Source organism: Amblyomma maculatum, chromosome 10 (genome assembly GCF_055883805.1).
Source record: "Amblyomma maculatum isolate TAMU_Amacu chromosome 10, ASM5588380v1, whole genome shotgun sequence".
In the NCBI taxonomy this organism is placed as follows: Eukaryota; Metazoa; Arthropoda; class Arachnida; order Ixodida; family Ixodidae; genus Amblyomma; species Amblyomma maculatum.
In genome coordinates this window covers 98,086,695-98,113,141 of record NC_139353.1, presented here as the reverse complement: position 1 = coordinate 98,113,141, position 26,447 = coordinate 98,086,695, and the positions used below count along the sequence as shown (strand labels likewise).

At 44.6% G+C, this 26,447-nt stretch overlaps 1 non-coding gene across 1 annotated transcript; it reads left to right on the top strand.

Moving 5' to 3' along the window:
* Positions 1-9,740: 9,740 nt before the first annotated feature.
* On the top strand, positions 9,741-9,813 carry TRNAL-CAA (transfer RNA leucine (anticodon CAA)). The gene has a single exon. It is a non-coding gene; the product is annotated as a tRNA-Leu (tRNA).
* The last annotated feature ends 16,634 nt before the right edge of the window (positions 9,814-26,447 follow it).

Here is a 26,447-nt window from a genome sequence, read left to right as displayed (position 1 = left end):
AATTTCCTGCCGGAGGCTTTTAGGCACTGCAAGAAGTTGCGCAGTCTTGTTGGGTGCGACGTTCTCCACGAGGAGGCCATTGATTAACGCGAACGAAGATACATGTCGCCTGAACACACTAGGAGGGGAAGCGGTCATTCTTTCTACGTAATCGGCTAGCGCTTTCAGCTCAGGGTCTGATTGCTATTGTTCTGCGAAACTACTAGCGTTTACCGGTTCAAAGAGGCGTCGTCGGCGTCGTCCTTCGGGGGAGAATCGACGGGAGCGCGGGATAAGCAGTCTGCGCCGGAATGCTTCCGGCCCGACTTATAGACTACAGTCAAGTCAAATTTTTGAAGTCGTAGGCTCCATCTGGCAAGGCGGCCGGAGGGATCTATCATACTAGCCAGCCAGCAGAGCGGGTGATGGTCGCTTACCACCTTGAATTGTCGGCCGTATAGGTATGGACGAAACGTAGAAGTGGCACCCCAAGCGGCAAGCCTATGGTCGGCCCGCGCTCGGACCTTGGCAATATGGCCGACTGAAACTCACCGGGCCAACCTAGGCGACCAACCTCAGCCCAAGGTCGGGGATTGACAATGGCCTAAGAATGGCCAATCATTGGCAATCGAGCTCGGGCCAACGAGTATGGCCGACTTGGCCAGCCTACCGCCACGCTAGGGTCATGCATGGGCCATGGCTTGCCGACTTGGCCAGCCTACTGCCGCACTTGGGTCATGCATGGGCCATGGCTTATCCACACATGGCCCAACCTCGTCGGTGGTACTCGCTGGCCGGTGGTTTATCCACCATCGGCAGTAGACCTCGGGCCAATGAGTATTGCCGACTTGGCCAGCCTACTGCCGCGCTAGGGTCATGCATGGGCGCTGGCTTACCCACATGGCCCAACTACTTCGGCAGTACACGCTGCTCAGTGGCCTATCCATGTGTAATTAGTGATCTACTCATCCATGGCCTATCGTTTACCCATTAAAACGTCCGCAGTGCTATTGTTGCTGAAAATTAGTGCTGCGGCAGCATTTTGAGATGCGCATCTTCTCCTCCAAGCGGGCTCTAACTTTGTGGCATCAGCAATGCTGTTCGCCGGGCAGGTGAAAAGCAACCCATACGTATGTAGCTTAAAAAAGCCTGTGCATCGACAAATGTAGGTTTAAACAGCACTTTTTATTGGTCTTTCTTAAATATTCGAAAGGCTCAAAGCCCTCCTAATACAAAATTGCACTTACAGCTTACTAAGTTTGTGAGGCTTCACAGCAATTTATTCTGGCATTCAGCTTCTAGGCTGAGTTAAGGATGCCACGTTTCCCTGCTCGTTGTGCCTGCCGTCCCATTACTTCACTGTTACGAGCCATCGCTTGACTGCTGCCGCGGTCTTCCTGGAGAGGACGTCACTCAGGTACACGCTGCCTCTCCTCAGGCATCCTAGAAAATATACGAAAGAAAATATCAGCCTTCACTCCGTATTCATGTGAATTTTCTAGCCTGTTAAAGTGATAAAAGGCTGTCACTCAAGCATTTATAAGGACCTTCAGTGGGATCAGTGGTGTAGTCATCGGATGATATATTTTTACACATATACTGCTTGTGTAAGCAAATTTGATCCAAGGGGGAAAAAAGACATTTCTGAGGCAGGGGAAGGAAACCAAATACATATCACTGGAAGCTACCTTGAGCACCACAGAAAAGGTTTTGTTTGGAATCCTTAATTGACATTATTTACCCAAGTTACTGATTAATGACTTACACATTAAATGGTGTTGCTACTTTGAAGAGTACCGGCTCAAACCACGTTTCATTATTTGCGATAAAGAACCCTCACGTCTGCATTTTGTTCCCCAGTACAATAGGAAACCCCGAAAATACATCCCTCGTTCCCCATCGTCCTGACGCTTCCCCTCCTTTGGTTCCAAAGTTGCAGCAAGTCATCCGCAAACAAGTCTCAGTACTTCCCACGCTTCCTGAAGCTCCTGCTGTCGCTCCCTTGACATACGTCTGAGGACCACTACAATATAGCCAACCTTCTGTCCCAGCCCCTTCGACCTACGCGGCAGTAGCTGCGCGGCCTCCGCCTCAGCCGTTACCACCCGTGCAGCCTGTCCTACGCCATGCACCGCTTCCTCAAAAGGCTCCGCTTCATCCTGCGACTCCACGCTATTACAACCCGTAGCGCACTTCGGACAATCGCCCAAGTTACTACTGTGGTTGCCCTGGACACGTGGCTCGTCGGTGCCATCGCCACATGGCTGCGTGTCCCGAGCCTGCGTCTTTGGAGGACTCCCCACCGCTGCTTCATTCTGCTCCGTCTTCACCTGCATACGACGCCGAACAGCGTTCGTACACGACCCATCGTTCTCCTTCTCCACGTCGCAGGTCACTGTCACCAATGAGCTGGCGACCACCCCCTGCTGATGAGGGAAACTAAGTTCCGCGGTTCATGAGGCGAGAACTGCTTGCTCTGCGAAAAGCTCAAGGCCTCATATTTTGCCCACGAACGTTATAGTAATCTCTATCGATGGTCTGCCTGTACATGCGCTGGTCGATACAGGTGCTGCAGTGTCTGTGATTCATGAGCGACTTTGCCGATGATTACGAAAAGTTACAACGCCATTTAACGGTTTGTCGCTCCGCACTGCCAGCGAAGAGAGGATTGCACCTTTAGCAGCATGTACCGTCTGTTGCAGAAGTTTGCGGCCCAACGCGCCGGGCAGAGGAGCAGTATCGCTCCCGAGAGGCGGCGCTGCGCCCGCCGGCGCTGCCTGGTGACGTAGCTATAAAGAGTGAGGAGGCTTGTTCTCTTCTCCTCATCCCGCGGTTGATATCGCACATCTTTGCTCTCAGCCGCGGGATGAGGGGAAGAGAACAAGCCTCCTCACTATTTATAGCTACGTCACCAGGCAGCGCCGGCGGGCGCAGCGCCGCCTCTCGGGAGCGATACTGCTCCTCTGCCCGGCGCGTTGGGCCGCAAACTTCTGCAACAGACGGTACAGCGCGTGTCGTCATTGAAGGTCTTTTATACAGTGTCGAGTTCGTAGTTTTGTCGTCTTGTTCTCACGATGTGATCCTTGGATGGGACTTCGTCTAAAAATAATGCCGTGATCGATTGCGCCCGAGCTGAAGTGGAATTTTCTGCACTGTGCGACGTACTGCACGACGAAAACCGTTCAGTGTGTCCTCAAAAGCTTACCATCGCTGAAGATGTCGACGTAGCTCCAGAAGCTTGTGCCCTTGTACCTCTTTCGTGTCCTGCCGTGTCAGCCGTTAGTGTTCTGTTTACGCCGTCTGCATCCTTCATCCACCGCAAGCACCTGCCGCTGTCGTCTGCTGTTCTCGATGTTCACGGTGGCTTCACGAAGCTACTCATCTACAATCCGTCTCTGCGCCCGATTACTTTGCTACATGGGGAATCTCCCAGTTCCATTGAACCAGCCCACCTTCTCTCTGACCTGGATGCCTCCGAGACCAAATGTGGTAACTACATTGATGCTCTGCAGTCGGATTCGACGCCTGATTCGTTGCCAGACGACTCCTTCCGAACCGCCATCGATGACGCCCTTCCTTCCACCTACCGAACACAGCTTGCGGCCCTTTTACAGACGTTTTGCTCCGCGTTCGACGCCGCCCACACACCTCTCGGCCACACTTCCACAGTCGCGCATCACATTCAGACCGGCTCTAACGCCTTTTCGACAGCGCCCTATCGTGTGTCAGCGGCAGAGCGTCGCGTGATCAATAAGCAAGTTGAGGACATGCTACAACGTGGTGTGATCCGTCCATCTCAAAGCCCCTGGTGTTCACCAGTGGTGTTAGTCAAGAAGAAAGATGGTTCGTTTCGCTTTTGTATCGATTACAGACGCTTCAACAAAATTACCCACAAGGACAATTACCCCCTTCCGCGTATAGACGATGCTCTTGATTGCTTCCAAGGTGCCGAGTACTTTTCATCCCTTGATTTACGTTCCGGTTACTGGCAAGTACCAATGGCCGCCTGTGACCGAGATTAAGACCGCATTTGTGATGACGGATGGCCTTTATGAATTTAATGTGATGCCCTACGGTCTGTGCAATGCGCCCGCCACATTCGAGATAATGATGGATAACATCTTGCGGAAGTTCAAGTGGCACATCTGCCTCTGCTACTTGGACGACATTGTTGTCTTTTCCACTGACTTCGCTACGCACCTAGAGCACTTGCGGCAAGTTTTGGTTTGTCTTACTGACGCTGGCCTACAATTGAATCTTAAGAACTGTCACTTCGGTGCCCAGCAGTTGACAATTTTGGGTCACATCGTCTCTAAGGAAGGTGTTCGTCCTGATCCGGCCAAGCTGCGCGCAGTCGCAGAGTTTCCTAAACCGTTCTCACTCAAGCAACTTCGAAGCTTCATAGGTCTGTGCTCGTATTTTCGACGCTTCATACGGAACTTTGCTTCTATTATTGCACCCCTGACGAAGCTACTCGGGGGAAACAGTCAGTTAAGTGATTCGTCAGCCGAGTGCGACGAAGCGTTCACCGCATTGCGCCATCTTTTGACATCGCCACCAATCCTTCGCCACTACGACCCGACCGCACCCACTGAGGTCCATACTGATGCGAGTGGCATTGGCCTCGGAGCCGTCTTGGCTCAACGAAAAAACGGCTTTCAGGAATACGTCTTCGCCTACGCGAGTCGTGTTCTCTCTAAAGCTGAATGCAACTACTCAGTTGCAGAAAAGGAGTGTTTGGCAATTGTGTGGGCACTAACGAAATTCAGACCCTACTTGTACGGTCGCCAGTTTGACGTCGCCACGGACCACCACACGTTATGTTGGCTGTCCTCTCTTAAAGACCCGTCCGGCCACCTCGCAAGATGGGCCCTCCGCCTTCAGGAATTTGGCATTCGAGTTGTATATCGTTCTGGCCGTAAACACATGGACACCGACGCTCTGTCTCGTTCTCCCCTATCCAGCGAACCTGCTTGCTCCACGGCAGCTGATCCCGTCCTCTCGACTCTAACCATCGCAGATATGCCTGCGGAGCAGCGCAAAGACCCGTGGCTCGCATCTCTTATCGACATCATGTCCACTTCTTCCAACGCTGCGCCTTCTCGGACTTTACGCCGTCAAGCACCACACTTTGCCCTACGAGATGGTTTTCTCTACCGCCACAATGATATGACTGATGGTCGACGGTGGGTTCTCGTCATTCCCCGCCATTTACGACATGAAATTTGCGCCCCTTTCCATGCCGATCCTCAGTGTGCCCATCCTGGTGTAGTCAAGACGTTTCAAAGAATTTCTCAACGCTACTATTAGCGCGGAATGTACGGTTATATTCGCAAATATGTCCGGTCCTGCATCGCCTGTCAGCGCCGCAAGCCATCCACACCTCGTGCTTCTGGCCCCTTACAACCCCTTCCATGCCCGGCCCGTCCTTTTGATCGCATTGGCGTTGATCTTTACGGGCCACTTCCCTGCACGGTCTCTGGGAACCGCTGGATTATCATCGGTATCGACCACCTCACCCCATATGCGGAGACCGCTGCCCTACCTGCCGCTACTGCCCGTGAGGTCGCCCTGTTCTTGTTTCATCATTTTGTCCTTTGCCACGGCGCGCCGCGTGAGCTGCTCAGTGACAGAGGCCGAGTCTTCCTTTCCAATGTCGTTGAAGCTCTACTGGCCGAATGTCGCATCATACATCGAACCACCACAGCCTATCACCCTCAAACTAACGGGCTGACTGAGCGCTTCAATCATACTCTTGGAAATGTGCTCACGATGTACGTTGCCGCCGATCAGACTAACTGGGACGCTGTTCTTCCTTTCGTGACGTACGCGTACAACACCGCCACGCAGTCAACCACTGGATTTAGCCCTTTCTTCCTCCTTTATGGGCGTGAGGCTTTGTCCACGATGGACACTATATTACCATATCGTCCAGACTCCTCCGAGTGGACTCCACTTTCTGACGCTGTAAAGCATGCGGAGGAATGTCGCCAGCTGGCCCGCAGTTTAACATCGGAATCTCAAGGCCGCCAAAAGCATCGTCACGACAAAGATCAGACGCCACATGTTTTCCCTACAGGGTCCCTCGTTTGGCTCTGGGTTCCTGGCACCCCACCGGGATTGTCATCGAAATTTCGAACTGAATACCACGGCCCCTACCACATCGTTCACCAAACCTCCCCTGTAAATTATATCGTGGAGCCACTCACTCCCTCTTCGGACATGCGTCCTCGCGGCCGCGAAACTGTGCACGTGAGCCGCCTCAAAACATACTACGACCCGCTCGTCTTGCCCTCACCATAGGTCGCCAGGGTGGCTCCTCTTCGCTCCCGGGAAATTGTAGTGAACGAAGAGCAGATGTCACGAAACACGAGGAAGAGAACAACGAAGTGCCGCTGCGCTGCTCGAGCTCGCTGGTTTGTGCCTAGACGGACTGTGTTCCTGTGCTTTCGCCATGCAGCTTACAGAGGACTATATTCTGTTGAACCCTCAGTAAAACCCATTTCACACTCATTTATATCCTTACCGCTTTGTAGTCGTTATCCGCATTGCAAAGTTCGGCGCGCTCACTGTAACTCGCACCTTCATGTGTGCCAAAGGGCTGACGTGAAGCAACCATTGCCAGCATATCACCCTTACTCATGCATGGGGCCAGCCATCATAGCGGCAGGTTGTTTCGTCCGCTCAAAATCATGTTGAGAGCAGCGCAATTGAGGTGCGCGAATGGGCTGGTAACGGTTTCGGTATTTACATAACCCGGAATTTTTCTGCAGACGAATAAAAAGTTACATGAGGTTTCTAACCGCAAATATTGAAACAGGGGTTTCCGAACGTGCTCGCCGACTCTGTAAGTCCTATTTATTGTCTAAAGTGAATATTTAGTACTTGGAGAGAATAACCTCACTTTCCTATGCAGAAAATAAAAATGTACTGCGCTGTGCGAAGTGGCTGCCAGCAATGCACCCCCGGTTTCCATCGCCTGTTTCCAATGGTTTATTTCTAACCCTTGTCTCAAGCTATCGGACACAGCAGGTGTAATGTACCATGCATAAAATCTGCGTGAGAGCATCTTAATGGGTAGATTTGTAAGCTTTACAGATTTCACTTACAAATACTACGAGAATCGCGTCACTGCGGCCTTTCTTAAAATTGACACGCAACAGTGCAATATACGTGGCTAAAATAAAGTACTCAACGTATTAATTCAGCTTCGCAAATGCAGCTGTAACAGAAAGTGAGGGCTGGAGACACCGAAGGTGCGCCTAGCTTTCAAATTTTCTTAGATGGCACAACCGTTCGAAATATGTAATTTTAAAAATAAGCCCTTGATAGCGGCTTTCCCACAGCGTATATATGGGTGCCTTAGATAAGAATTATAATCGAGGTCCCATGACCATCTTTAGTTTCCAATTAAATTTTTGTATGTGATGGGCAAATATCAGAAACAAAGGAATTAACCTTAGCTTTGCAAGATACGGCGTAGTTTCCTTGAAAACAAAAAAATTGTACGGTATATCTTTAGAGGTAGAAATTAAACGCTGTTTTTGTCATTTCAAAATGTTGCAAGTTTGGATACCACGATTTTGTCATGTATGTTTTACTCACTAAATATATGCAGGTTTTACATTTACAAACACTATTAGAAACCCGTCTTGTTTTTGCAGTCGAGTTATTAAAAATCGCAAACTTTGCTTCAAGAGCAATGGGCTGCAAAAATATTCATTTTTAATCTTATATACTGGAATATGATGCTTAGGTTGGTTGCACTAAATATGTTTTCACTTCCTAACGCATGTTCTTAATTCCAAGCAATTTTTGCAGCTCCAGACCGCAAGGTGTGTTCTCCACAACTTATCAAAATTGCCCAAAATTCGAAAACAGCAGTAAAGTGTAAATTTGCTGCAAATAAAAAAAGGATCATATTCGATTTTCATTCAAATCCCAGTCAAGAATCTTCAGTGCCTCAAAAATATCACGGACTAAAATGTGTTGCGTTATATTGTTTAAAAATATAACGTTGAATATTAAACCGAGTGCTTGTCCTGATAATGGCCAAATTCAGTCTGCATTCTTGCAAGATCCAATAATATTGTGGCACTGAAACTATCTCTAGATTATCAAGGTTCCATTCTTTATTTCTAAAAAAATTTTAAGCTCTAGATATGTTTTTTTCTGCATATTATATTGAAATCGGGCAAAATTTAAAAAAAAATGGTAAAATAAGGAAAACTGATTAGAATTGAAGAAACTGCCACAACATCGATTTGTATCAAAATCTCTGGAAACAATGCAAACTACTTTGTTAATACGAGTCAGTAAATATATTCAATTCTGCAAAATGAATTATTAGAAACATAAAAATGCCTGTTTTTATTCTATAGATGTGCTTATATGGCTCCACCTCATGGAGTAGGCATCAAATCTTCAATTTAGTATTTGCTGAATTTAGTTACAGTCTTGTAAAATTTAAAGCCTTGTCAGAGCTTATAAACCCTTTTTCTGCTTGTCGGCATAAAATTGAATTATTCCCTATTTCTGTCAAATTCATGACAAAACGCAAGTGAAGGCTGAACTTTTTCTCTGTCCTGCACTCTTTTTTTATTGCTAGGTGCAGTAGTATTCAATCAAGTTTATTAATGACCATAACTAACAATACTATAATTTTGAAGGGGAAATGAGGGTGCTCGTTATAATACATGAAGGAAAGAAGCCAACAGTCGGCGAGGCCGAGGAAAGCGTTGGGGATGGTACTTTTATGTCTTTTTTTTTAATGTTTACTTGGATAATCACAGAAATTATTAATGTAATCTGATTAGGGGAAACATAATTAAACACAAAGTAGAAGAAAAAACAACGTGCCGATGGTGGGAACTGAACCCACGACCTCCGAATATCGCGTCCGGTGCTCTTCCAACTGAGCTACATCGGCCGCTGTCCCCCCTGCTACTTTCTTGGGTATTTATGTTGTCTGTATACGAACCTTGAGAGTGTTCACCAGCGCCACCCTCAACCATAGCGGCAGACGTGGAACGTCCTTTGTTACCGCCAGCGTCACATAGAACGTGATCAAGAGCGAGGGCGAAAGCTGTGCTAGAACCCTCTTACGCTACCTATGGCTTCAAGACTGCCAGAACCGAGACCCCCGTACGCTACAAGCAGATCAATTAAGGAGGAATGAAGGTGCTCGTTATAACACATGAAGGAAAGAAGCCAACAGTCGGCGAGGCCGAGGAAAGCGTTAGGGATGGTACTTTTATGTTTTCTATTTTTTTAATGTTTACTTGGATAATCGCGATATTCGGAGGTCGTGGGTTCGGTTCCCACCATCAGCACGTTGTTTTTTCTTCTACTTTGTGTTTAATTATCTTTCCCCTAATCAGATTACATTAATAATTTCTGTGATTATCCAAGTAAACATTAAAAAAAAAAAGACATAAAAGTACAATCCCCAACGCTTTCCTCGGCCTCGCTGACTATTCGCTTCTTTCCTTCATGTATTACAACGAGCACCCTCATTTCCCCTTAATTGATCTGCTTGTAGCGTACGGAGGTCTCGGTTCTGGCAGTCTTGAAGCCATAGGTAGCGTAACAGGGTTCTAGCACAGCTTTCGCCCTCGCTCTTGATCACGTTCTATGTGACGCTGGCGGTAACAAAGGCCGTTCCACGTCCACCGCTATGGTTGAGGGTGGCGCCGGTGAACACTCTCAAGGTTCGTATATGGACAACATAAATACCCAAGAAAGTAGCAGGGGGGACAGCGGCCGATGTAGCTCAGTTGGAAGAGCACCGGACGCAATATTCGGAGGTCGTGGGTTCGGTTCCCACCATCGGCACGTTGTTTTTTCTTCTACTTTGTGTTTAATTATCTTTCCCCTAATCAGATTACATTAATAATTTCTGTGGTTATCCAAGTAAACATTAAAAAAAAAAGACAAAAGTACCAGCCCCAACGCTTTCCTCGGCCTCGCCGACTGTTGGCTTCTTTCCTTCATATAATTTTGAAGGTCATTTTTCAATGTGTAATTTTTTATAATTATAATCATAAGCAAATCTCTTTCCAGCATAATAATTTTGAAGGTGTTACAAAGAACACACATACCAGCATAGAGCTCCAGATTCTGCCTTAAAATAACAATATAACCTGCGTAATAAACACAGAATGTTTTACTGCGAATAACGTAACGCATTACGCCAGTATGTAAGGTCGAAAATTAACATTTTTGTAGCGCGTTGCTCCTGAAGCAAAGTTTGCGATTTTTTACTAAATCAACTGAATCAATGAAACAAGCCTTTAATACTTCTTATACAAATAAAAGTTATGTTGATTTGGTGAGTAAAAAACAATGGATGACAAAATTTTAGTGCGCAAGCAGCAGGCCTCCAAATGTGCAACTTTTTGAAACGACAAAAAACGGTGTTTTCTTTAGTGATAGGCGTTCTTGTTTTCTTTTTTCGGGAAAACTATGCTGCATATTGCAAACCTAAGGGTCTTTCCTTTGTGTCGAGACATTAGCCCACGACATAGGAAAATTTAATTAAAATAAAATGGTGATGGCACCACGATTACTGTTCGTGTCCGAAGACATGCATATTTGTTTTCATTTCGTCTCTTTAAACATGTTCGTTTAGGCAATGCGGTGAATAAAAATATCATCGCATATATTAAAGATTTCTGCGCTACGCGTTATACCTAAAGCCACCTATATTGTCACAACTGTTATTCGTTATTTGTAGCTGAAACAACATCACAAAAGGAATTCGATCGCAAATTGTTCGTGAGTTAAATAGACGTACAAGATGACACACGTATACTTTGTAGAATACAATTTAAGAAAGAGCAGTTACAAACTATAGGCAAATAATGCTATGATATGGAGCATATGTATTACTCCGGTTAACAGTAAAAAAGGCGACTTTTAACATATTAATGTATTCGACAAACTATTGCATGAACACAATTATGGGGTCATCCACGTATGTAATGTCTATGGGCATTAGATGTGTGAATGACTTCGTTTTAATCCAATTTGTGCGTCACTCAAACTAATTGAACAAGGAAAAATTTAGTATTTACACAATTTTCAGCGAGTATACCACAAAATATACTAAGGTGCTTCATATACAGTCACATCACATAGCAAGTGAAGTGGGATACCAGAAGTAATCACTCACTCTGATCAGCATTTCGCTTTTGCGTCATCTTTGTAACTTTTTAGGCAGGCTTTTTCACTGATTATCCTCTTTATTCCTCTTCCAACCACAGGACACAGATCTTCTGGGGGGTGCCGAAGTGTTGGTTTTCGCACCAGTGATAAAACTCAATCGATCCATTTCTACGTAGAAAACACTCTCAGTGCGCACCTAAAAAAAATGAAAGCATGTATGTGTAGGCGAAATCATTCACCCGTGATAAAATAATATGATTTGAACAATAAAATCGAATGATCACACTCGAAACAACAAGAAAGTGGTGGAGAGATAGGAATTAAAGCTTGAAAGGCGGTTGCCTACTGCAATAATAGCAAGAGGTCCACTGTCTATAAGAATAGGCAATAAATATAAGGCACATTTAAAGGTGCATGCAGCAGTTACAGTGATGCAGTGCTACCTTTTGTTAGGCAGGCTTTTCCGCTGATTATCCTCTTCTTTATTCCCCTTCCAACCACAGGACACAGATCTTTTGGGGGTGCCAAACTGTGTCGGTTTTTGCGCCAGTCATACAACTCAATCGATTCATTTCTATGTAGAAAACACTCCCGATGCGCATCTAAAAAAAAAAAAAAAAAAAAACCATTATGTATAGGCTAAATCCTTCACATGTGATAAAACAATACGATTTGAACAATGAAATCACATGATCACACCCGGAGCAACAAGAAAGTGGTGGAGAGATAGAAATTGAAGCAATGAAAGACGATTGCTTACTGAACAAAGCAATAGCAAGAGGCCATGTGTCGATAAGAATAGGCAATGAAATTAAGGCACGTTTAAAGGTGCATGCAGCAGTTACAGTGATGCAGTGTTACCTTTTTTTTTCACTGCAGTAGTTGGTATAAATATTACAGCAATTGCTAGGTATCAGAGGTAACCCCATTGAAAACCTCATCCAAGGTACCGAGCAGCAGTGGCGCATTTGTACCTTAAATGAAAGCGACTGAACAGTGGGTGTTGTAAGAGGTGCAGCGTCCCTAGGAATAGGGACCAAAATTAAGTTTGCTTGTAATAACCAAGTACAAAAAGGAGCAAATATGCTTGCAATAATATCATGATGGCCTATGTTTTCATCAACAGCTGTAAACAACCTGTCACTACCAGTCGGTTCTTTGGATAGAGTTGTCAATGTCAGAGCTTAAAGCTAAGAGCAATATGAGTAATATTTATTGCGGTCACGGCTGTAAAGAATTCTAGCACAACACTCCATTACTGTAACTATTCAATTAATAATTATAATTTTTCATCTAGTGTCACGTCTATTAAACATCATCTTGGTTGGGAATCTTTAGCTCACCGCAGAAAACATTTCAGACTGCAGATCATGTATCGCATTTATTTTGGAAAGTTCAGCATTGACAAAGACCGGTACCTGCTTCAACCTCACTTTTTTTCTAGACGACTTGACCATCAGTGGAAGATCCGCGAAATAAAATGCCGGACAGATGTGTACAAAACCTCGTTTTTTCCACTGACGATCAATGAGTGGAACCGGCTGCCAGCTGGCATCACTGAGTGTTGCACTGAAAATTTATTTCGGGCTTTTTTATCGGATGTGTGACGTGGCGCCCAGTTCTCTTGCGTGTGTTTCCTTCATTACTTTGTTTTTTGAGTGTTTTCATCACTTTGTTCGTCGCGCAGTTGCCCCCTTTAGATGCATGTTTTTCTTTCCGCATTATCACTTGTGTCCTGTTATTTTCTTATTTTCTTCATTTTTATGTATTTTATCACTGGCGTTCCCAGCAAGATTACGTGTCATCTCTCCCCCTGCAATAATGCCTTCGGGCGCTGCAGGAACTTGTAATAAATAAATAAACCGTCCATTTGTATACATATTGTTCATTTAAGAACCATGCACATCTTATTAAGTTGCTCTTTTCTACTCCCAAATGGTTTCCTATAGAATTAGAATACGTAGATCGCTGCTTCGGTTTCAAAATTTTTGTACGATGGCTATGACGTGCACTTCATGCATACAGTACGTTCATTATTTCCTATTCTTCTCCCATACTCATTCTATCCTTCTCGGCCGCTCAATTCTCCGCAGCTTTTTTTTTTTTCCCGCAGCCACCCTAGCTTGGGGCATTCTAGGTTGGCCTTTGTGAAGCTCTGCCACACTTGGGAGGAAGGGTGTTCGCCACAAATGCTTTTCGTATTTATCTTCATTTTTACCATGTCTTTTACGGCTCGGCTGCTATCGTCTATCGACTTTTGCCAGAGCTAACAAAGGTTCCACACGTGGCTGCACTACAATAGACGCTATCTCCCTTGATTCATTCGGGGACACGGTGCCCGATTCCTTGCCTTCAAAGTCCTCTCTGTCACTGACCTGAGCCACTCTGCCAAAATCTGATACTACCTTGGTTTGCCACTGCCTGGCCCATCGCGAGAGAAAGCTCATTCTTCTTTCGGCTTAGTTCAGCTGCAATTTCGCGGGCTTTCAATCAAGTGAGCGCTTGGACGGCTCGGTCACCGAAGCTACGACCTTCCTCCTGCAGCATCTGCTCTGACCTGTTCGAAAAGAGGTACGGAAACTGCTCTGGCAGGTTCCGTGATACCGCTGCCTCTATTTCCAGAATGCCAAATGGGCCTATTCTGACACGTGCGACCGGCAAACATGGGCTATTCTTTACGGGAACCTGTTTAATACATGCACAATCCCCCGTTAAGTCAGCTGCCTTCACGTATGTGAGGTGGATTACGTCCATGATGGCCGCGGAATCTCTCAGAACCCGACAATGCTTCCCATTAACCTGCATCTTTTAGGTATGACTCTAGCAGGCGCATGTTTTTTTTTCATCTGCATCTGCCAAAGAGAACAAAACCTTCAACTTCCTATGTGTTGGCAAAGTGAACGGGCTCGTTGCATCGGAAACAGACCGATTTTTCTTTGTTTCCTTCCCTTTGTCGGCTGTCACTTTAGGGTAGTTACTCGACTCTGCCCTGTGGCTTTCGTCTCGCTCCAAGGTGCCGCTTGCTAGGTTTCCAGTCTGGGTTCACGTTTTAGTTTGCTTTAGGGTTTCCCCGAGAACGCGATCACTCCGTTTCCCACCTAGCATGGAATTCTTCGGCCAGCTCTGCTGCACGTTCTAAGCTTTTATTTCCCGGCCTGTCTTGCACCCACACACACGTTCATGCTCCTAGACAGCTATAGAATTGTTCCAGGCAGATCACTTCTATTAAGGAATTGAACGGCGGCGCAACACGGAAACGGACACAGACAAGAAGGGGACACCACATGCGCACACTACCAACTATTTATTAAACGGAAAGGTGGCATATTTATACGTTCATCTCAAGCATCAGACTCATCGCCACAGTCCGCTCCAAACCCAAAGATATTCCTAACCTCAGTAGATAAACTATCAAAAACGGGAAAGAAAAAAAAAATTTTTTTTTTTTAAACGGAAGGCAGGCCATATCTCATAGCAAATGCAGTGTGGACCGAAAACAGCAGAGTAAGACATGAGAAGCGACCAGCCCGAACCCTAACAAATAAAAAATAAAACGATAAAACAATCGTAGCAAAAGCAGAGTCAAAACAGTTAAGCAAAAGCAGTCAGAACCCTAAGCCAACAACAAAAGACGATCGTAGCAAAAGCAGTCAAAACAAAAGAAGCAAAAGCAGTAAAAAAAAAAACTAGGCCAACAACAACAAAAGACGATCATAGCAAAAGCCGAGTCAAACAAAGGAAGCAAAAGCAGTCAAAAAACCTCAACCAACACCAACATTCGTAGCTCAGAGTCAAAGAAATGAAGCAAAAGCAGTCAAACACAATCGTATACCAAAGGCGTAGTCAAAAAAAGGGGGAGCAAAAAGTCAGGAACCTAAAAGCAACTAAAAACGATCGTAGCAAAAGCAGAGTCAAAACAAAAGAAACAACAGCGGTCAAACCTAAAACAACAGCCTAAAACAACGATTTCCTGACTGTTTTTGCTCCCCCTTTTTTTGACTATGCCTTTGGTATACGATTGTGTTTGACTGCTTTTGCTTCATTTCTTTGACTCTCCTTGAGCTACGAATGTTGGTGTTGGTTGAGGTTTTTGACTGCTTTTGCTTCCTTTGTTTGACTCGGCTTTTGCTATGATCGTCTTTTGTTGTTGTTGGCCTAGCTTTTTTTTTTTTTTGACTGCTTTTGCTTCTTTTGTTTTGACTCTGCTTTTGCTACGATCGTCTTTTGTTGTTGGCTTAGGGTTCTGACTGCTTTTGCTTAACTGTTTTGACTCTGCTTTTGCTATGATTGTTTTATAGTTTTATTTTTTATTTGTTAGGGTTCGGGCTGGTCGCTTCTCATGTCTTACTCTGCTGTTTTCGGTCCACACTGCATTTGCTATGAAATATGGCCTCCCTTCCGTTTTAAAAAAAGAAAAACTTTTTTTTTCCCCCGTTTTTGATAGTTTATCTACTGAGGTTAGAAATATCTTGTCTGATTTCCTGTTGGTGGTGCTCGGCGTTCACGTGTTGGGTTTGGAGCGGACTGTGGCGATGAGTCTGATGCTTGAGATGGACGTATAAATATGCCACCTTTCCGTTTAATAAATAGTTGGTAGTGTGCGCATGTGGTGTCCCCTTCTTGTCTGTGTCCGTTTCCATGTTGCGCCGCCGTTCAATTCCATCATGCACCAACTGGCCCCCCAGGCCGTTATTCACTTCTATTATTTTGTCATGAGTTCCGAAAGCCTCTTCTCCTCTTTTACCATTCTGTCAGGTCTGCCTTCAGATTGTAAGTGAAATGCGGAAACGACTGATTACGTTGTTACCTGGTTTCCCTGAAATGGCGGCAAAACGCATCTGAGGGATAGGCGGTACTTTTTGAGAAGCGCTGCCTTTGCTTTAGCATAGTCGGCTGCTCCTTCTTTTGTCAGACCAGCAAGCACTTGGGCTGCCTCACATGGGAGGATGGTCAGCAGCTTCTGGGGCCAAAGCTCGGATGATAACTCAACATTTTCACACGCCCACTCGAACTTTACGAGAAAAAACCCTATGTCTTCTTCTAGTTTGTACGGTAGCAAGAGGTTTTTTATTTTAACACTTGATGCTTCCTGACTCACGACGGAGTTTGGTGTGTGTCTCCCAGTGTATTTTGCCTCTGCTAACTGCAGATCGAGCTGTTTTTTTCTCGATCCCCCTTTCATTCTACTTGTCTTCAAGATCCTTTTTGAGTTTCTCCTGTTCCTCAGCCTTCTTTAACTCTTCTTGAATAAGCTCCCAACGTTCTGCTATCTCCTCCGCGTCCGCACCGATGTCCTCAATTGCCCTAATCAGTTCTGGTTTTCTGCGGATGGGCCCACAGTCAATGCCCAATTCCCCAAAGATTAAAACCAGCTCCAGTTTGTGCAACTTTTTTCAGTCCATGACTACTGCAGCAATGGCAAGTCCCTGCACTATGTGGTTAGAGGAAACCAATCTGCCTCTAAAACCACCCTTCATTTGCCGAAGCTTACAAATATCTACAAGTTGTAAAACCTGGCAATGTTCCAAGAGAAGGACCATGTACTTACTGTACCAGAGTCAGGACTGGAGGCGCAGACCATTACACCGCAGCCATCCACTTGATGCGATCAGGTTCGGGGCCAAGGCTTCTGGGTAGCGTGATCAGGTGGACAAGACATCGGACGGGGAGCAGCAGGTAGAGCTGGCAAAGAAGTTTTATATACATTATTTACATGTCAAAACAGGAAGAAAAACTCAGACGAGGAGAGCAGAACCGAGCTGAACTCCTTAGCTACCATGGATAGCTCCACACATTAATAAAGCGTCCGCAATCTCCAGTTCCCTAGCTGGGGAAATGAAGGTCAATTGGGCCTGTCAGGGGGAGTACAATTATGCTATATCCAGCTTTTAACACTAAACAGCATGACGCATGGTAAAACAGTGTTGAATGGTTTTGTAGCGCATTGCGTGTAAAAAAAAAAAAGGTCACAGCTCAGCGGTGCGCTACTACACTGTGATGGAAGCAATGACTTCCTCTTGCTCCTTTAGAAAATTAATATCTACCCACACTAGCATATTTATTTTCCTTTACTACCCTACCAAGCTTTTACTGAATTGTCTCGATGCGCTCATATATGCATGGATCAGACGAAGTGAGCGTCTGCAGGTTCTTCGCTCAAATCGGACTAGGAAAACCAACTTCGCTCACAAAAAAAAAAAAAAAAGAACTAGGACGGAAATTGAGTAGCCCAAAGCCTTCTGCGATTGGCTGCCTAGCGAGCTGCTTCTGGGTGATACGCGAAATTTTCTACAAACCCAGAACCTGAGCGCGACAGCGCCGAGCGGAATGCTTTGGCGTCCCTCGGCCTGTCACGCCTGTCAACGCTCCACTGCACTAAGGGAGCTCTTGTAATTAACGGAAAAGAACTCTCAGGAAAAACTCAACCTTATGATTTTTGAAGGAAGAACTGGGTAATGCTTGCCAGCTTCGCGTTGGCATTCTGCCCGACAAAAGCGTCCTCTAGCTGCTAAACGCATCGCATAAGCCGTTGGTTGCCGCCGCTGCATTCAACTTTGTTGCGGACACCACATATACAACAAAAATCAGTCAACGCTTCGTGAATATGGCGCGACAAAACAGAACCACACAATCACTAATTTGCTCTTGCCGGTATGCACATGCGGAGGGCAGCTGACCGAACCACGCCCAATAAGACTCATCAGCCCCCGCGTGCGATCGGTGCTTACGTGACTGCTCCCAAGGTGAAAAACGGCTGCGTCTGCGGGAATTTTGTATTCGCTCTTTAAACGTGACTGCGTTTAGCACTTAATATAAGAACAAAGCACTCGCTTGGAGCCCCTATCACTTTTTGGTAATGACCTGTGTCTTCGATCTTTGCGGTCAAAATTTCGACATATCCGCATTATGCCCGAAAAATGCTTCGAGATAAACGGGAGTCAGTACATAGTACCTATGGGAGGTGAAAGCGCGACGTGGAAAATTTTGAACTTAACCAATTTTTCGAGATATGCGAGTCCGTGTTAACGATTGTTTACTGTATTTTTTTTACTCACATACCTCACAGGCTCCAACTGGAGTATTATGTGAGGGGGGGTTACATAAAAACCTGGGGTGCAAAAAGAAGCAAATAGAACACAGTTACTTGAACATTGTTATACAAATAGTTAAAAGCCAACCAGAAAGTTGAATGCAGTTAGAAAAGCTTCAGATCAAGAGCTGAGCACCCCAAAAATCAGCCACTCAAATAACACACTAAGCAATGCATCTTTAGCTAATAGAGTCACTAGCCGCTATTTACAACTGAAATTAAGAAGTGAAGCTCTCATTTCCTATTTCTGTTGATTTATTTGGCCGTGCAATGCAAAAGAAAATACTCTTTGTAATATTTTTACTTCCATGACCACAAGCTATATAAACACGTAATAAAAGGAAGTGAAGGAAAAGCCCTATGCTTATGTGTAGCAGACTGCACAAAATATCATGCAGTGGAATGTTTACTTCATGTGCCTACACTATGTACAAAGATACTGTCCATGTCTACCTTCTGGCTTCTTAAGTGTTATGGACAGAAGTCTGCCATCAAGGACAAAATTTACTGGACCACTCCACAGCAGCATATCATGCACACACTCATGGTAACACACCAGGTGATGAGACTGGCTCTAGGACCATGCGTGTCCTTCGTTACCAACAAGCATGCTATTTTTCTGTCACTGAGTAGCTGCTTATTGATTGCCAAGGGCATGCTGCAAGGCACTGTTGCAGCAGTGGCATTCTGCTGACTCACCAGTGCGAGCAGGTGCCTATTGTTCCCTTGCTCGGCCACTTGCACACCATTGTGATAATGCACATCTTCGGTACTGTGTATTAGCATAAATACACTGCCGCATGCAACGCATTCATTACAAAAAGTTCCGGTCTGCACGTCGCTGCTTCTTTATATTTGCACAGGCAGACAAGATGTTGCAAACTTGAGCATGCACTGGGGAGCACCTATACACAATACCAATGAATCAGAGTAATATTGTAGATAAAAACAAAATATAGAAAACTAGCTGTGTGGGTATTGCTCATACTTGCTCAAGATATCAATTGCATCTGTCCATGAGTTATCACTTATGCAAACACCTGGTGCCGAATTCTCTAAGGTGCTGTATGTTTGGCGACGACCCCTTAACTGATGCAATAAATATACCAACCATTTTCCTTGTTGGTAGATCATTTAATATGCAGCTCTATTGCAAAACTACATTCATGAGAACTGTGGCAGTGTCCACTCATATGATACGCATGGAGTGTGGTGGCTCGTAAAGGCACAACTGCTTTTTGCAACATTTGAATCAAATTAGCAGATAAGGAAGCTTGGGCAAGTTGGTGACAGTACTCTTGGTACCAGTGGCCTAGCCAGAAATATTTTTCGGGGGTGTTATACAACAGAATACAACAGACAAAACAGACCAACCAGAAGGGGAGAGCGGGGAAAGGAATGTGGGTGCAATGTTCAGAGAATTTTTCTATTGTTCTCCTCAACGTTACACTAACTTATGGTTTCTGCTTGTATATAGATCCCAAGTACTAAATCGAGACCACAGTTCTCACCTGGCCCTTAAAATGTAAGGAGACAGTAAATTGCCATTTTAGAAATGCGCTGTTTACAGCACTGCATTTGTTGTTTTATTTTCCTAATATGGCCTTTTAATAAGATGCGGTTAAAAGTGCTGAAGGCAAGCATAACCATAATTGCATTAAAGCTCCCAGGTAAGTGCATGAGACGCGCCTGACCATGCCAATTAGTCAGCGGGGTGCCAGTAGTGCAACAAGAAACTAGAAGCACATTCTTGGCGACCAATAAGAAACTAGAAGCACATTCTTGACGACCAATAAGAAACAACCCGAAGCATGAAAATTGGCATGCTTTAAGGGAAGGATTGGGCATGCTCCCAACATTGGCCTTGTCACAAGGCGTCTCACTGTTAGAGTATGTGCAGATATCTAATTAATGAGCAGCAAGTCAAGTTTAGGAAAGTAACCAACATCTTCAATTTCTTTTCGACACTGAATATTGCTAAGGACAATGAAGATGAAGCGAGCAGTGGCACAGGCATGAGCACTTGATCCAGGCCTGCTCCCATTATTAAAAACCATCCCATCCCATCACCATCGGTCATGCTCTTTCTTCACTAGCTTCCCATCCTGTAACAATGTTTTTCTAATCTTTAAGAGACAGGTAAAACTCAACACTGGGGCCCCAAAAGCCCTTCAAAAGAGGTATTCCAGCTGTACAACATCATGGCTTAGCCAGCTGCCAAGCAGCTCATCTTTGGGACTGCTGCAGGTACCACTTCTTACATAACAGCAAAAGCAGAAGGCAATATTCAGAGATAAACACAGGGGTTTCAATCCTCAGTGCCTTTACCTCTTGCTTCTCCCTGCCCTTCCGCCATGTGCAAGGTGGGTATCCAATTTCATTTCAATATTCTCTGCGAACACATGCAAACAGAAACAAGTCAAGTAGAGTTTGCAACCTCGTTATAGGTAATTAACAAGAAGCTGATGTTTGCAAGCTTCCTTCATGCACTGCACTGCATCAATGCTAAACACTTTTTACAAGTGACCAACATTTGACAACTCCTTGCATGCAAGCTACAATGAAAAACATTGTTTACAGCAAAGAGAAAGCCTTAAAAGAGCTTCGAAATGCTTGTTAAGCACATTGTTCTGCCTTTTGGTTACGTAGATAGTGACACAATAACTGCTGGTTGTTTTGTGTATTATCCAGCGTTTAATGCTTTAAGTTGGTCGCGAAAAATGAGTTCGGGCCACTGAGGGTGCTGGCACACAATGGCCGTTTTTGGCAGCGGATGTGTTATCACTGGGTAGGGGTTTGATGATTGGACGAACAATAAATTCACAGCTAAAAGGGCTCATAAGTAGATATATGTTCCGTCATATTTTTGTATTTTCTATAGTATCTACAAAACCAGCATGTTTGCTTTCGTCAAATTACTCCAAAGTATTGCAAAAAAGTAATCATTGCTACAGGCTCTGGCTATTGTTCTGCCTCGGAGAACTCTGCGTCTCTCTACATAAATGGCTTTGGCAAGTATAGCTACCCTCTATGCACATGCAAACTCTTGCCTACACAGCTGGTTTCTCGTAGGTGATATCTCGTTGAATTCTGCGCTGCCATGAGAACGAAACCTAGGCAGCACCATGCTACTTGAGCAGCGAAGGCAGTGGAAAAATGTTTTTTTTTTATATATTTCCCTCTCAGAATAAGCGAAAAAAATATGGATGGAAGTTCTTGGCATTCACGAGCCTGACGCGGCGGGTGTGCTCAGCACATTTCACTCGAGCACGCCCTCGAAACTCCTTAGAAGGTTCACCAATTCGGCATTCGCTGGCTACAAGCAACGGCGGCAACGATGCGACGCGGTGCTGGCGGTGGCAGGCACTCACACAAAACATCAATTGAAAAAAGTAACTATCGTGCGCATTAGCTGAGCAGTGAAGGCTCGTTCCGATCGGAGCCTATCCATGTTCATACATAATAGTTTGCAATGTTTTCACTGCTGTTCTTTTCTCAAAAACTCACCATCACGAGTAACGTCCCTGGCAGCAGCTCACTGTGCTCTCGCCTGTTGGCTTAGTTTTCAGTCAGATTAACGCGCGTGAGCACACTTATTGAGAGCTTACATGCCTTTGAAATATTTATAATATTGCGTTACCATCGGATGCATGGATTGTCAGCGCCAGGTTACAGTGGAGCACAGGAAGGTCAGCGAAATTTACCACAAGTGCACCATTCCTTTTTTTTTTTTTTTTGCTTCATTGTCACTAGGAAAAAATACTGACGTATTTACATCTATGGGACATGCGTTTCCTTTTTTCTTGCCAAAGCGTCTGTTGACGCAACATAGATAAAATGTATTTTCAGCCAATCCTGCTGCTGTTGTTTTTTTTCAATGACTTGAACCCATACATACCAAATGGAATTGATCAAAAACTAAAATGGGAATTTATCAACTGCGTGCTGGGTGCTTTTTTTTTTTTTTTGGAATGTGAACCTTTTGATTTTCCCTCGCAGGACGCAAATTCGGAACGCATTCACAGGAGTGAACCAGGCTGTATTCTATTTGAAGCAATAAGTCTTTTGAATGCATCTTTGCAATAGTTTGATACCTTGCTTGAATTTGCGCAACTGATTTAAGCGTCATCCTCAGCATTACTGGAAATGTCTCACTGCCCTTTGAGGTGTGCAGGCAATTTAAATATTAAGGCCATGAAAGATGAATGTACACAGACAAAGCCTCTATCCACTGAAGATGGCCGCATCAAACGCAAAACTGGTGGCACATCTGATGATGCCGTGGGCTGTAAATTGTTGGAGACTCCATCCTCCCTCCCTCCCCTCCCCCCCCCCCCCCCCTACTGCTGCCTTAGAACAAACCCCGATAGGTATACATACAACTGGGCGCCGTGCGCACCGCTCTGAAAAAGTCGCCGCAAGCCACCAGCTGACGGCCACTTGCCGCCCAGTGCTACGTAACGTGCGTCCCGATACATACAACTAGGCGCCGTAAACAGCGAGCCCCCAGCTGACGGCTACTTGGCTCTTCCACTAGGGTACCCCGTAACTCAGCTTCCGACAATAAAGTTTTGTTTCTCTAGTGACGCGCAACTGCCGATACTGCTACTGCTAGCCCTACTGCCATTGCAATGAGAAACAGGAATAGGGAAAAGGTACATACGCCCGTGTAAACATAGTTACAGCACTTACCTGCCAATTCTTCGCCATTTCCATGATAAAAGTTCTTCTCTTGCGGTCATCTCCTGGCCTGCCAACACCAGTAAGCCTGCCCTTCGCAACATTCTTTGTAGTCTGTGGCTTGTATGCTTTCACAAGCGATACGTTCACGAAAGCTTTCCCCCGTCGTCGCATACCGCATAGGCTATTGTGGAGCTTCCATGCCACGCGACAAACTGCCTGCAGGCAGTGACTGGCAGATATGAAACAATGAATACTTGCGTACAACAAGAGCATCGCACACCGTGACCGCGCACAAACACCGCCATTAACGCAGCCTCCCAGACTCTCTTGGCTACAGGAATGCCTAAAGCTTTGGATGGCTCTGGCTTCGTTCGTTTTGCGACGTGATATCGTCTGCTAGTAAATTATCGTCTTCAGACAGGAAAACCGGTTAGGTCAGATATTTGTCATGTAGTTTTAACAGATAGGAAGCACTTGCTGCTATTTAAAGTAAAGAAAATTATCATTTTATTACTGATGTCCACCGTGGTCATATGGCCAAAGGAAACAAATATACACTCTCATAATCACGGAGGTTAACATAACCGCGCGTTCACATTACCCCATTTTCTATGCGCTTTGGTGGAGGACGTGTTGCTCATTAACGTGTGCATTCATAGCAGCATACATACTACCGCGGTATTATTATATCACGTGATGCAAATTATGTGCTATTAATTTTTTTTTTTTTTTTTTTTTTGTGACCACCACATTACTGCGAAAGGCGCGGTCGGGATTCTACCATTCTACTGTACATTATACCATATATAGTGTATATATCTTTATTTTCTTATTTTTGCCTACCCTGTCCTTTCTCTCTGTCGCTCTTCTTTGATTTCCTCTACCGCTTCCTTACTATCCTTTTATTTTCGCCGCCTCAGCCAGGTGCTGCCGGGGATAGCAAACATCTTTTCCTCCCTTTTTGATATCTAATGATAAATAACCACATACTACTGTTTAATTTTTGTGGCACAGTACGTCGATCTAACGTCGTTACCAGCGCAATTTTGCAGTAAATCTAAGTGCCCCAGCATATGTTAAGTTCAGTATCCATGCATTAAATGTACAGTCCAATACCATCACAGCTAAAATCGAAGGGTTGGTCCCCAGCATGGTCTTAGAATGGCGCAAACTGTAACGAGGCCCGGAGACGAAGTGTTGTCGCGTTTCATGCCTTTAATATATAGCTTTATTTGCATGCAATGCTGCTATATGTTCAAGTCCGACTTGCAGACTGCCACTTGATATATGACTTGATTCATACAGCTGCACAAAAATGAAAGTTTGAAGCCATATCAAGCCCTGTATGCCCGATTATATTAGCACACATTTTTTACCATAGGGTTTCCTCTGCAAATATATGACCATCACATTAAATGCTCCTACTTCGATTTTGTCTCATTGCATTCAGCATTAACTCAGGAAAACAACATATGCAGTTACTATACGTCCTGTTACTATACTTAATCCCTCTCTCATAACATAACGAGAGAGGTGTCCCTTACAAGGATTAGGGCCCTTACCCCATCGGTGACATGCCGACGGGGCTCTGAAGAGGATGCAGTGCAGAGTACATGCCCTAAGTGTACAAGGCCAACTGCCGAGGTGGGTCTTCGCCACCTTTTATGAACGTGCCCATGAATGCAGCCGTCAAGAATAAGACAACTACAAGAAGTTGGACTGTCGGCTACGAGGGAGGAACATTTATACGTGTGGCTAATGGACAATATTAAGAGCCGGAGCTTGCTCCGGTTTCTTGAAGAAAATAGACTGCATGACTTCCTTTAAGAAGACAGCCTCATTCTATGCCACATGGCAAGCCTTTGAATAATAATAAAAAAAAAATGAGTGCACTTCTGGGTGACCATTTTCCTACTAGTGAAATGCAGGACATGATAAGGGGGGGGGGGGCGGGGGGTGGCATGATTAAAAATTGTCAAATTTACAATAATTTATTTCTCAACTTTTGATGTGAAATTTTCTCTTGCAATATTTTCACATCTGTCTAAAACAAGGCAAGGGAGCAAATAATACAAGTTGAAGTTCATATACATATATGTAAACAACACTCTTTTATACAACTCTGTTATCATTGTAGTATATGCTCTGACACATTATTGACCTGAGATGTACATGCCACTACCAACCGGTGGCAAGATGTGGCTCCTATTTTATACTGTGCTGTGCTATTCAGGCATCCTTCCCTAACCGAATTTCATGATGCTTGTTGGTGCAGTATTCATACTACTTTTAGAAGAGTTGAGTGAAGAACAGCTATAGCATACTGGTAAGTTGAAAAATTTTATTCAGCTATGTTGTTTCAATATTTTAATAGTTCACACTTTTCTAACAATTATGCATGACATAAAAGAGATTAATAAGAAAGATACATACGACATATTTCAAAATGTACAGGGATTGCAATCACTGGCTTCAATTAAACTAAATGAGAGCTGTAACTATTGTCATTTACACATTCTGCAGACAAAGCAATTGCTGGATGTCACAACATAATAATAGTAGCTGTTCAAATACTAAGTAACAGTTGAGCTTGCACTCTTCGTGGATTTGCCCCTCTGCAAAGGATCAGTGGTTAGGGCACTTGATCGCTGTGCCCAAGGATGCAAGTTCAAACACAGGACATGACTGCTGCTTTTCATTGGAGATGAAAAGCAAGGCACCCGTGTACTGCATGACACCAGTGCACTTTGAAGAACCCCAGGGGGTTGAAATGACACGGAGCTGTTAACTGGTATACGTCTACCATTGTGGATATTGCGCATTAAATAATGCAGTGCATTTTACAAGGCGTGATTTCAGTTAACAAGGTATCACTTCATTTTAATAGAGATAAAAAATTTGTTAATCCATGCAGAGTATCAAATTTGATATTTGTCGGACAATTGAACTAACCAGAATCCATGTGTGAGATTGTGCATGAAGATGCCAATGTATGCTTTATAGTCATATTTTAGCATATAGCTAAAATGAATAATATTCCCCAGGGAAATAAAATGGGCACCCAGTCAAATACAGCAGATCCTATCACAACAGGCTGAACAAACCCAACTTTCCTGCCTTTGCAATTGTTTTGCTTATTGCACAGAATGTTTTGCCAGGGCTAATACATGCTTTATTTGTTCATTTCTGTGGTGCAGGTCACTTGCTACAGGAGTTTGTTGGATGAAAACTCTATAACCGGCAAATGATGATATTCAATCTGCATCAATTGCTTCACCTCGTAGCAGCTATTAGAAACTTTGGATATCTGTGGGGACATAGTGTTTTTGTTTTTGAGAATGGGAGTGGCAGGCTCATTAAAATGATAACTGGTGCAAAATGGGTGCCAAATAAGGTGGCGGAGAAGCTGATAATGCTACAACAGCTGTAGCTCAACACTTCATTCTTTTGAGAGATAAGTGAAAGACCTCATTATTGCCATGCTAGCTAATCCACTTACTGCTACAGCTACACACATATTGATGGAGCA